Source organism: Apteryx mantelli, chromosome 19 (genome assembly GCF_036417845.1).
Source record: "Apteryx mantelli isolate bAptMan1 chromosome 19, bAptMan1.hap1, whole genome shotgun sequence".
NCBI classification, from domain to species: Eukaryota; Metazoa; Chordata; class Aves; order Apterygiformes; family Apterygidae; genus Apteryx; species Apteryx mantelli.
In genome coordinates this window covers 4,209,558-4,223,019 of record NC_089996.1, presented here as the reverse complement: position 1 = coordinate 4,223,019, position 13,462 = coordinate 4,209,558, and positions in this window count along the sequence as shown.

The window sequence follows — 13,462 nt, the reverse complement described above, 5'->3', positions numbered from 1 at the left end:
CAGGCAAGAAAAGCAACTGGCCACCCAATGCCTTATGATGGAAACCTCCCCCAAACAAACACAGGGGCAGCAGTAACCTGGACAGGGAACCTGTTGCTTTCCTCATATCTGGCAATGAAAAGGATGTGCTGAGGAGAAGAGACACAGCAGTGGAGCAAAGCAGCAGGGAGACAGCCCTATCTGCCCACTGAGCATGGGTGATAGTTTCTTAGCTGACACATGGACACCTTAGGTGATGCTTTGTGAACAGGAGCAGCATGGCCGCGACAGGGCTGGCACAGTGCCATGCTTTGAATTGGCCTGGGATAGAGGATTTGGGGTTGGTTTCTGGTCAGGATACAGGAAATCTCTCCTTGCAGCACTGAACCATATGAAGGTACCAATTCGGATAGCTGCAGATGTAGTGGTCTCTAAGTCATGCTCCATGACTGGTTTCCAGTGGGTCACAGTGAAGAGTGTGTTATCCTGCTCTGCACAGTGCCTGGAGCAGTAGGTCCCAGTTCTAGGTTGGCATTAATGTATCGCTGGATGTAATTACAGTGAGCTCCTACAGCATGCTTTCTCCTGCCTGGTCCTTCCTTGGGTGCTCAGTTGTTCACTGAATGTGCTGGAGGGGTTTTAGGGACTAGGGCTGGAAAAAAAGGAATAGACTCAAGATCACAGAATTCACCTTGATGGGAAAAGTAGGAAGAACTGGGTAGGTGAGCCAGCTTATTAATTAACTGGTTCCCTAATTAGCTTTCAGTGGAGACTGGGACTGCTATTTTTGAAATGCTCGTACAAAAATAAATGGCCACACTGAACAAATGCCTGTGGCTCGCTCGTAGCTGGAGTCTTTTGTGTGCTCAAGCAGCATGTACATGTTTGCTCCAACAGCAGCTGGTGAGTCCACTGCTGGATGAAAACCAGACAGAGGACAACCTTCTGCAGGAGTAACCTCCCTTACCGTATCTCTTCCTCACAGCTGCAAGCAGGCTTGCTTCTTTCATCCTGGGGATAGCACTCTTGTGATCATAAACCATCTCCAAATTTTGGACAAAAAGAATGGATATGCACCTTTGCTGTTCAAAGGTTTTTCCCCACAGCAAACCTGGCTTTCATTCAGCCTCTGCAGCTCTTCTGTTGGATTTGCTCCCAAGGCCTAAGACATTTTTGGAAAATGTGGGGCTGGTGCTAGTGGAATTAGTCTAGCCATCACTTGCTGTGTCTCGCTACCAGGTGCTAAATGGCAGTGTTAGCTCAGGCACTGGACAGGATTCAGTCTTCAGCAGGAAGGGAAAAGCAGTACACAGAGTGGCTTGCTGAGCCATCCCTTCCCCTCTGCAAATATTTATGCTTTAAGCTTTCTCACTTAAAGGCCTAATTGGAGTCTAGGTGAGCCGGCACACTAGAAGAGAGCCTAATAGAGACATTGCAGTGCTATTAGCACAGATGGTTGTCATATGTATGCAAATGAGGAGCAAATTGAATTTGGTGTCCCCTCTCACCAGCTGTCCTATCAGCACCGGCTCCTGCAACAGCAAAGGCACTGCCACTGCTCTGCTAATCTGTCATCGCAGATTAATTACAACTAACACATTAATCATCATTTGTTTCCTGGTACAAAGGAAGTATCTTGTTCTTTCAAGTGCATTCTGTTTGGACGGGGTGTTCCAACCCATTAAAAGAAAAGAAAAAGGAAAAGAAGACCAGGCAGCTTCATTAGCGCAGAGCGCCCGGAGCTGGAGGCTGCAGGAGTGTGCCACCAGGGCTTGCGTGCTCCCTTCTGGCAAGCCAGATCCTGTCCGAGGAGACACGGTGAGCCCCAGCCACCTGCTGGGAGCTCCTGGGACATCCACTTTTCTCTCTGATGTTGCCTGGGACACATGCTTCCCGGCTTGGCTTTGTCCCAGACCAGTGGTGTCACTCCCTTCCCAAGCTGGCAGCTTCCTCGAGGGTAGTTAGCATTAGCACAGACCTTAACTGCTATCTAATAAAGCAGCTCTAATGGGTGTTCTGGGTCTAAGAGGCCCTTCCGGATGCTGCCACCCTTCAAGGCTATGGCACATTTACCATTGCCCTGAGTGGGCATAGAAGCAGTACTTTCCATTTCACCATTAATTTTGATATCTTGAAAAGTGAAAAAATTCCTTGCATTTTTTTTTTCAAATGAAAATGTTGCAGCTGATATATTTCTACAGACTTCTAGAGTTGTATCCAACTATGGCTTTTGGGGTAGAAATCTATTCTCTGATATATTTTTGTCCAGTTTTGTGCTATTTATTGCAGTAACTCATAATTCTCCTCAGATCTCCATTAACAATGTTTGGACTACTGCCTCTGCTCCACATGTGGTCTTTAATACCGTGATATGAAGCGTACCAATGACAAATGTTAATGATGTCTATTTAATCAGGCTGTCTGTAGAAGCTCAAATGTCTTGTACCCCAAGAGCCTGAGAGATGCTGAAGGAGCCAGTATGAACCATTTCCAACAGTTCAAGCCAGCTCTATTACTAGGAGCAGTAGCTGGGCCAAACAAGCATTTTCAGCCATGCTGGAAGCCTCCTCACATGTGCTTCTGATGTCTATAACTATTTCCAAATCTGGGCTGCCCTGCTGTGTTGTAGTCTGTGACTTACCTTCCCCTTTCAGTGGATCTTCTAATAACCTACACTGGGTTATTGCTATTTTGAGGACATTTAATACCTAGTGATTGTATCATCTGATCTCTTAACTTGGTCCTGTAATACCACAAAAGCCTGGTTATTGCTCTACCCCAGCTTTGCATGTTCTCTGCTCTAAACACCAGATGAGCATCCCCATCCCAGAGAGAACTTCTCCACTTATTTTCAGACCATGAAGCTGCTGCTGTTAAGGCTGGAGGAAAGACTTAGCACTTTCACACCTCAGTGTGACACTTTATTTCTTCTTTGTCTTCTTGATAAAGTTTGTGTTAAATTTGGTAATAGCAGAAGCAAAGCTAGCACTAGAACAGTTCTGCAGCTGAGATTCTCTGTCAAGTTTATAAACCCAACTATAATACACTTCCCAGGCAAGAAAACCCAGGAAGGTGGAGTTGCGGTTGGCGGAGTGGGTCAGGAACTCATGAGTAATAACCATTACAGAAATGTAATTATTCCTAACCAGGCATAACAAACACCAGAAATTCAAAGAGAAGTACACAGTCACCATTTCCGTTCATCTAGCAAGAGCCATGAAACCTTCAGAAGGAAGCAGAAAACATTTCATTTGATTAACTTTGAGAAGTTTTAGTTTGGGAGGAAATATCTGCAGATTTTGGCAACAGAACTAAATGAAAAGTACACTTTGATTTTGTGCTAAATTTTAACATTCCATTTAGCTTTTTGTGTCTCTTGCACACACTTGATCTGACATCTCCGTCCTTAATTCACCAGAAATTACATTTTCTGCCATTCTAATTGGCAGGCCTTGTTCCCAGGAGTGCCTAAGCTGGACAGGGTGGTAGGAAAAGGGAGAAATGATTCTGTGGGAAAAATTGCTAGTACCTGGAGAAAGAGAGCCCAGAGACTCAATAACTGTTTGCTCTAAAGTCTCTTTCACAGGAAAGCTGAGGAAAAATCAGGCTTTCCAACAGATGGCAAATTCTAATACTTAAACTTCTTTTTCAGTAAAGACACTCCATAATATATAAAATCCAGAGTATGTTTTTAACACAGAAACTTTATATCTCAGTTAGCCAGAAATTAAGCATTTTCTCTCAAGGCAGCTCTCAGTAGACTGTGTTTTCCCATTGCCTTGCTCCACAGAACAAGCAGTCTCGCATCCCAGTGCCACAGTGGCCCAAGACCCCTGGCTGCCCCTTTCTCAACGGTGAACCCACGCCGCTGGGTCAGCCAGAGCACAGGGGTGTACAGCACAGGGAGTCTGGCAGGGGCATTTCCAGTTCTTATCAGGCGATGCAGGAAGAGTGGATTAATGCGTTTCTGAATGCTTCTCGACTCAGTTAATGCTGACATGTTCTCTTTTGCATTGAATTGTCCTGGAATGAAGGATTTGGGGTTGAGTTCTGGTCAGAATACAAAAAAATCGTGTTTTTTTTTTTTTTTCTTCCTTTGCACAAACTGCTCTTCATATCAAAACCAGAATCACTGTGGAAAATTTCCAGGCCGTTTCTACCCCAGCCTGTTGCCACACTTCAGTGCTACCTCGCTGTGCCTTGGAGCAGAGGCAGAGGTCAAAGATATGCTAAATCTGGGCTGAAGGCTCCCAGCACTGCAAAGAAGTCCCTGAAACTGCTTGAGGCTGCTGTGCAATGGGGAAGGCTTTGAAATACGAGTACCCTATATGGCGCCGAGCCGTGGGAGAGGCTGAGAGAGCAACACAGCGTTCACCAGTGACAACTTGTGCATGACCCAAGTCCAGTCCCACCAAAACTCATGGAACAGTGGTACGAGGCACGTCCACGGTGGCTGCATGGGGTCACAGGTGCTCTGACTGAGCGCGGCCTGTGGGGTTGACATGTGAAAAAGGATGGGCAAATGCATCGTATAGTTTTGCACACTCGCAATTTAGTGTCTTCAAAGGTCATCTATGCATACAGTCCCGTGGTTTATCACTATGCTGGAGCTGAAAATTTTTTATTGTTCTGTTAAGAAAATTAAGTGACACTGTCATTGACACTTCTTTAGAGACTATGTTTTAAGTCCCTTACTACCGTTAATTTTCAGATAATTCATTCCATTCTCAATGCGAGATGTTTTCTGCAGTTGAAACCTAGGGTCAGTATAAAGTCAATTTAAGTGAAATGCTGTGGCCAGGGCCTCTGTAGTAATGAGCAGTCATGTCCTGTGTCCATGATCGGGTTGGATCAGTGTGAAAAGGAAACCTCAGACCTGTTTGGCAGCTTTAAACCTCTGCTTCCAGTTTGCCTGTCTGCCATCTGACAGCTCCTATATTACACAGGACCACATTAATACCTCCAGTGATCCAGTTTCTTGCAGATGACTGATAATGGGATTACTGCCTCCTACACCCAATGCAGGACAATTGGAACCACATCACTCATTTTGTCCCTAATGAAAGAAATGATTGTCATGGGCTGACATGTTTACTTCGGTAGGGCTGAGCTATTTATCTGTACACGGTCCTCCAGCTGATAAAATACGGCCGTATCACACGAAGCCTATGCAACTGTAAATCAAAAGGACAAGGTGTACGGTGACTGAGATGCCTTTGAAGAGCCTAAGTTGATGTCTCCAGTGGGTTTCTTGCACGATAGATTACTCATTGGCCTGATAGGATTGCTACAAGTAAACTGTCACTTTTTGCCCGTTCCCCAGAAAGCGCTTTCCTCTCGCTTCCACGGTGTTTACCCTGGTCGTAGCATGGCTGCCCAGGTATTCCGTCTGTCTGACTGCCCAGGCCTGCCCTGGGTTTGAAGCTGTCTGAAACCGGGAGGATTTTTTTCCGTTAACTTTATCCAGCCCTTGTAACCTGCTGGGCCGGCAGGATGCATGGGAGGCAGTGCCTGGGGTAAAAACAGGATTCGGGGGGGCCTTTCCCCTGCAGCTGCAAAGGGGCAGCTGAGCTGCCTTTGTAACTTGGCACCGCGTGGCTGCCAGGGCGCCTTCGTCTGCTTTGGATAGGCGTCGGACGGATGGGGATTTCTCAGCCCTTACGATCTTGCTGTCTCCCCCAGAGCAGACGTGGACCTGGTTGGCTACCAAAAACTGTTTATTGAATAACTCATCTGAGAAGCAACATCTTGCAAGTCCTACCCAAACCTACTCGGCCAGAGCAGAGGAGTCCTTGAGACGCTCCGTGCCCATGTCTGCTCAGTTCTCTACTCCTCGTTCAGCCCTTCACAATGGGAGTCACCTCATGTGTCCTCTGTGGGCTGTTTATTGTCCCTGGAGTTTGTATACTCTATACCGAAGTTCGCTGTGGACAAGAAAGGCTTTTGGGTCTTTATGCTTAAAAGGATCTTCAAACAGTTGCACTCAAAACTTTGTAAGCAGTGTTAAGGCTTGGGTTGAAAAAGTGGCATGTTTTGGGGTCAAATATGCGTCCAGACAGCAAACTCCTAGACATGACTGCAAAGTTTCACTCCTAGCCTCATAAAAGCATACCATCACCTTTGAAATATCATACTTCTGTAGTGAAGTGTTTCCTGATCTGTAGTTAAGAGAAGCACCTAAGGGTCAGTGCAAATGAAAAAAAAAAAAAGAGAAAAAAAAATTTTTTTGCAGTGGTGTTTTGGGTGGTGCACAGTGCATCATCCATTTCACTAGAGGCAGTTTTCCATCACTATAGTGAGTTTTCCTGTTCTCATGTGCATCTTTCATGTCAAAACATAAGATATGGCTGAAAAACCACAGAGGTTTGAGAGAGGGATTCAGGAGTACACGCAACACTCACTGTGACTTTTAGCTTGTTCTTTCGAATTGACTAAATTTCATTTAAGAGCATCCCCTTCCTGCCAGAGAAAGCAGCAGACACCTAGTTACTCTCCACTGTTGTGACCTTGGAATGGTCAAGAGCTCTAGCTAACACCCTTCCAGATTTCCCTTCAACGTGCTACCTGCTTAAGAGTCATCATTACAGGGAGATAGCTGTTTAACTTTCATCTGAGTAAACAGAGTTTGTTTCCTGGTTTTGTTTGACTTCCTAAGCACAGAATGAAATGCAAAATGCATCCCAACGAGGTGATGCAGTTGTTGACATCCCTGGCGTTATGCTTTTCAGGCGATAATATTATTCCAGCAGGCACCCGCAGCACCCCGGCTTTGTCCCAAAGGTGGCCTTTGCAGTTAGTTTGCATTCCAGCCGAGAGGAAGGGGCTGCCTTTACCCCTCAAAATATATTTGGATGCAAACACACACACACACGCAAGTTGCCACCAGTGGTGCCCAAGCCCTGCTGTCTGGATAAACAAAAATCTATTTGGGATCAAAGTCCCCCTGGGTCTGTTGTGCATGCTTGCTCGTAAGAGAACAACACATTGAGGAAAACAGGCTGTAAATTCAAGGCAGAGGCTTTTCAGTGCTCCTCCAGCAGTGCCTGGATGCTACCCAAATCTCTGCTAATTGGCCCCAGGAGACCCTCCATTCACCACACCTTAATCAGTTTTCTTTCTGAGCCCAAAGGGGCATAAAACCCCTCGATGGTGTTGGGGGGAGTACTTCATATACACATAAAAATGTCATAGCTTTGAATCTATACACCAGCTAGCATCTTAGAGCCCAGCCAGTGCTGACACACCACCAAAAACACCCAGTTTGCCCCAGCACAGACAAAAGAACAGGTCTCGTCCTTCAAACTGGGATTTGCCCAGCATTTTTCAGGCAGAGATGAAAATGGGGAGCAGGTGGGAGGAATTGAAACTGGCCCAGGGTACTTTTGACAGCGAGTAATAAAGGATTACAGTTTGAAAGAGTGAGATTCAGGGGTTTCATGCTGTTAGCATAATAATGAACTGTCAGCCACAAGGAAGGCAAGATGACCTGGAAGTCTATTCTTCCAGGAAGCTATATAAATCACTCCTAAACTCCTCAAAATGATCTCTAATTTTCCACAAAGGTAACATTTCTGCCAACAGTATTGGGGGAGAAGGCAGGAGAAATTTTTCCCAGATGGATTTAGCTCATGATCCAGACTCATGAGGGTGAACCTCCATCATTGCCTAGAGCAGCAGCCAGACAAAGAAAGGCAGTTTAAATCAGATTAAGAATTGTGCTGAAGGTCTTCTTTTGGCACTTGCTTCCTCCCATGAACAATTTGATCTGGGCGCCTGCTCCAGTGTTACTATCCAGACGCGATCTGTCTGTCCTCTGCAGGGCTTTCTGATGTGCCATGAGGATCTGGTCGACTTCTCATATGGATTTGTTTCGTCTGGGTCTGTCTCTGCCTTTTTATTTGCTTTCTACTGCTGTTGTAGCTATCCAAATGTTGCTAGCAAAAGCAACCCCACTTTCAGCAAATGTTGGAACCTGGAACTGTGCAAAAGGTTGATTTTTCATTTCACTGGGTAACCCTCTTCCCAAAATAAGATTCATTTTGAGTTTACCTTAAATTTTTTTTTCCCCCCATGAAAACCATGGGTGTTTTTTTTTTAAGTTTTTCTAGGTCAGAAAAACATTTCATATATCTCAAAATACTGTGTTTGATTGTTTCCCCCCTTTTTAATTATTAAATATGGTTATCTTTTAAAATGGAGCTTTGTTTCCAAATGAAATGTCAAAAAGATTTTATTTGAAAATATTGAGAAAAAAATGTTTTGATGTTTCAATTTTTTCATGGTTTTGTTGCCAAACAACCCAATTAATTTAATATGTTTGCTATTAGTTGCACTCAACTGTAATACAATTTTTTTAATAAGAAATGTTCTTTCTTGAAAATACCAAATCAGTTCTAAAGAATAAGGTTGTTTGGTAACACCTAGACCAATCTATCACAGGTGTTGTATGAAGCATAGTAGCAAATAATTTTTGCTCCGAAGAGCCCATAGCCTACCGAGACAGCAGAGATGGGTGTGTAAAAGAAAATACTGCTATTGCTACAGTGCAGGCAGGAAGCTGGGGCAGGAGTGAAAAGCAATGAAGGACATCAGCAGCAGAATAGGATATTGAGCGTCTTCCTCTGGCAACACAGGTCAGTTTATGGAAAACGGACTTGAGAGCTGTACGCGTGAAAATCATTAGTACTAACCCAGTAACAACAGTTTCTCTCAGCTAGTCTCTGGAAGATCTTACCAACACCCCAGGAACTAGCTGGAAATGTTCCCACAACATAAATACATTTGACATCTGCCATTGAACAGTCTGTCGTGTGAAACAGAGGCAAAATTAAACACAGTCCATGAATTTTGTGTCTGTTTTCTGCTCAGTGATGGTCTAAGTTCACTTGCTAATTTTTTCCATTTTTTGAGTGCATTTTTGCATCTTTGCTACAGCTGATACTACAGTGACCTTGTACCTGAGGAAAGGCACTATCTCTGTAAAGGATGGGATGGGGATCTTTGGCAAGGCTGCCGAATGCTCACAAACCGCTCAGCCCTTGCTGGCGCTCCGGGTCCCAGAATGACAAACGGTTTGGCTGAAGCCTTGTGGCACCCACCGCCCTCCCTGTGCCCTTGCTGGGGCAATCGGAGAAGCAGATCCTTCCTATGCAGATGTTAAAGAGTCTTCCCAGGAGCTCCTCTTTGACTTTAAGCATGAGGCTTAGAAGGTTTTCAATTTTCTAATATTTTCTGGTTTATGTTCTTTGTGCCCAGCACCTGAGATATAGAAAATGTTCTTTGAAGGCCAAATAAATTGCACTGATCATGATACTAGGCATAATAAATTATACAAGACATGGTAATCTCAACTAAAATGAGCAAAATATTGCTTTTCTTGGTGTAAGAATAACATATCTAGTATTCCTCAAAATGGCAAAGAACTTCAGCCTGTTATTTTCAAAAAATCCTGGGAGAATTAGGTGCCTCCGTTTCACTTTACTCAGGCTCTCAGTTCGGGTTTCCAGGGGAGATTCTGTCTGGGTTTCGGTGCTTTGCAAGTACCTCTGGTTGCACGGGGCTGTGTGGGAGGGTGGCAGAGAGCTGAAGAGTGCGTAATGCTGCACCTCCCTCCTGGCAAGTCAGGTGGATCTCGCTTTCTGAAATTCTCGGGACTCGCTTTGTGGTAGGCATTGCTCTGCTGTCGTAACCAGCACAACCACAGCTGTACGGCACTCAGGCTAGATGCTGTTGTAGCCGTTGACGACTGTGCGGTTACGGCCATTCCTTGCACCGCTGCGGTTAAACTCTGTGCATGAGACTCCTCGTCATGGGTACATGGTGGGGATGGTGCCAGAGGCCGTAGGAGAGGTGTCCATGGGACACGGTGCGGGGTGGGGGGTAGAGGGGACACCACGGGGTGCTGCTGGAGAATGTGCCCTCCGATAGACTTCCTCGAGCCCCCGATTCTGCTAGGCAGTGTGGCCCCGGCCATATCTCAGTGCCGCAGCCCCCTCCTGACCCCCGCCAGCTCCATGCCCCTCTGCAGCAGGTCGCAGCCACCCCGGTCTGCTCCATCTGTCTCCAGGGCTCCCCGGAGAGAAGGCTGCGGCAAATGCAGGTGCCAGGGGCAATGGGAAATGGGAGCTTAAGGAGCTGGTTGCACGCTCTTGGCAAAGATTCTCATCTGGGAAAGGAAAAAGCAGTATTTTCTGTGCAGTCTAAGGCACCTAATACCCCTGTGACTGTGTTCGCAACAGAATTTGAGTCAATTTAATACTGTAGTCATCCCAGCTTTCTGGTGCAAATACTACAGACAGAAGCGACGTGCTGGAAGCTACAGTATAATGGGCAGCGCAGTGCTGCAGGCGGCACCAGGCTGCTGAATCCCTCGTGCCTGATTTCTGAACTGGGAATGCCTCATCCAGCTGGCCCTGCTGGCAGGCTGCGGCTGCGCATCGTCTGTGCTGCGTGGGGGCTCACAGGAGGATTTCCTTCGCGGTGACAGCCCCAAGCCAGGCCAAGAGCCACCTGCAATGCTGCATGCAGCAGAGGACGGAGAGAATTTCTCCCCCAGGGGAAGGAAGGGAGCAGAAAATCCAGAAACCCTGAACACCTGCACACACGCGGATTTTCCTACTGCAGCTGAGGAAGAAGAGGATGCAACCCACAGCATTGGATTTACACAGGCCTCTTTTGAGCTACCTCAGGCAGCAGAGCACCCAAAGGTGCTCTGCTGCCCTCAGCTCTGTAACTCTGGCCCGGCTGAGCCGGGGTGCCTGGTGAGGAGATTTTCTGAGGCCGTTGAGGGACTGCCCTGGACGAATTGCAGGGCAGAAACTGTGTGGGCAGTTTCTTTCCAACAGGCTTTGCTTTGCCCTCAAGTTTCTGCTTTGTTGCCCCAGAAGTTCCCATGGGAGTGAGCCGTCACCAGCATGCCTAGCCTGGCAGGTCTCCCGGCGAGCTGCAGTGCCATCAGCGGAGAAGGGCTCCAAAGAACACAGGAAACCCGGGAGCTGTGAGCTCGAGCCTGCCCTGTTAGGATGTGGCCTCTGGTTTCAGCAGGAGCAGGAACAGGTTTGAGATAGGTGAAATTCATCCTTCCAGGAAGGGTCGGTGCCAGAGCCAAATGTCACTTCCATCCCATTTAAATCTGATCATAATCCACATGTGAAACCAGCAAGCTTGGTTTGTTTTGCTTTAAGTGAAGTGCAGATAGTAAATAAATGGACTAAATAACAGAGCTGCATTGCCAATCCAAGGGATTTGGAATTAGGAGCCAGATTTAAAATATATATATATATATTATTCTTAGGAAAATGATAACACAAGGTTTTAATTTGCCCCTTGTCTTTTGAGCATGTTCAGCTTGGCTCTTCTGTTCAACCTGGCTGGAAACCTATTATTTTTTTTAAATGAGAGATGATTCTGATACATGAATAAAGAAGTGGTGGAAAAGCAGTCCTGCTAGCTTGTGCAAGAGAATTGCAACACTGGAGAAGAGCAGGTTAGAAGGTAAAAATAGTTTCTCATCTAACAACCAAAGTTATTATTAAGAACCCGCAGGTAAGAGGGAGAGCAGTACACAGCTCTCACTTCAAAAGCAACTCTTGAATAAAAATGCTTTACCATAAACCTTTGCATATGCAATAATTCCTTCTCTGTGCACAGAAACCTCATTAAACTGTGGTCAGATACCTGTCAGACTTGTTGTTTGCTACAGGCTCCTGACTCACTGGGACAATTTCAGAAAGCATTTGCCAGTCTACTATTTCATTACATTAAGGCATATGCTCTGGGCAAGGTTTGGTCTCCGGTGTGTGTAAGTGAGAAAGAAGAGCGAGAGAAAGAGATGTGGCTTGTCTCGTGGAAGCAAAGAGAAGTGTGGATAAAAGGCAGCGGAGGACAAATGAAAACACTTGACTCCCATTCTCTGGGTTTCCTAGGAGCATTTTCTTTTAACTGAGTGGACCATTGTTTGCTGAGGGTAACCTCTTGCTTCCCCTTATAAGTGTTCTACCCACTTTAATTAAGAGGGATGAAAATGGAATATTTTGTCTTGCAGAGGGGGCAGGAAGGGACACAGCTGAGGCATCTCTCCCTCCTACAGCACTGCACCGCTTGAGATAATCAGTTATCATCATTCATACTCACTTTGCAACGTAATATAAGATGGGCAGCAGTTGCATTGGCTAAAAATAGCCCAAAGATGAAAATTATTACGAGGCAGGGTTCCTCTGTGCCATGTGTGCCCTCGTCAGGTCGTACCCTGGCTTTCAGGTGCAGAATGGCTGAGATCCATTTTGGTGAGCGCTCCCTGGCACAGATTCATCCCAAAAGCCAGCACACCACAGTGCTTAACAAAATCAGGGCCATAAGACTGCAACTGCGGATGTTTGCCAAGTGTCTGGATGGGGCGATTGGGTGAGGACTTGAAGAGCAGAGGCAAGAAAGCGAGAGGGAGTGCAGCATTAATACTTTAATAAAGAGGGTGCTGCCCATCCTGCACCTGGGTATAAACCTGAGGAGTACACTGCAATGACAGGTGTCAAAGGTGTATGGAGCAAACATGGAGACTAAGGCGCATGTAAATAGTTCAGGCTTACAGACATTTGCAGTTGTGTGCATTAAATAGTTAAGTGCCAGTGTCACTGTGTGATTCTGCGCACACTCGCTTCTCCGTGGATTGATGTGTTTGGCAAATGCACACCTCCCTCCAGATAGTGCACAAAAACAGTGTGCTTCTTTGTGTGCCTGTATGTGTGCATTATGGATTAAAGTTACCTTTGTGCTGAGGGTGAACATATGGTTTCTGTATTCCAAAAAGGGGAACACGAGATTTTAGCATGATAAGCGCTGCACAGGAGTGAAATCATTTCAGAAGTAAGTGTCTGAGTTGTTGGTTCTTCAGAGCTTGAATGAAATGGGGGGATGTGTTAAAATAGGTAGTTTCAGATGTATTTCCTACATTTTCCTGCACGCACCTTCTTTATTTTCCTTTGTGTCATGTGGTCTTGACAGGAAGAAGGATCTCAGAAAGATTCTGGCAGGAAAGAAATTAAAACCCTTGTATGAGGTTGGCAGGACTCCTCCATGGAGTCATGCTCCCCTTAAACACTCACAACTCAAATGCATGTGCAGGGAGCTGAATGCCGAGCTGTGCAACCAGACTGCTTCCTTCCACGGCAGCCGAGCCACAAGGGAAACTCGGATGCCTGTTCCCTCCCCTCTCCCAGAAGCAGAGGGGACAAGAGTCATACAGGGAAAGGCAGAAGCTGGTTGGAGTTCAGGGTTTTGCTCAGTTCCTATTATATTCAGAACCAGGTCCAAAAACTAAAGTCAAGATTGCTATTGACTTGAATGGTCTTTGCATGAAATTCTAATTTAACTTCAAAACAAATCACAGTGCAGGAGTAAACGTGGACTTTGTACAACACGGAGAACGTTTTCAGTAGTATTAATGGGTAAGATGCCCAATCTGCAGATTTAGAGCTTTTGAAAATAC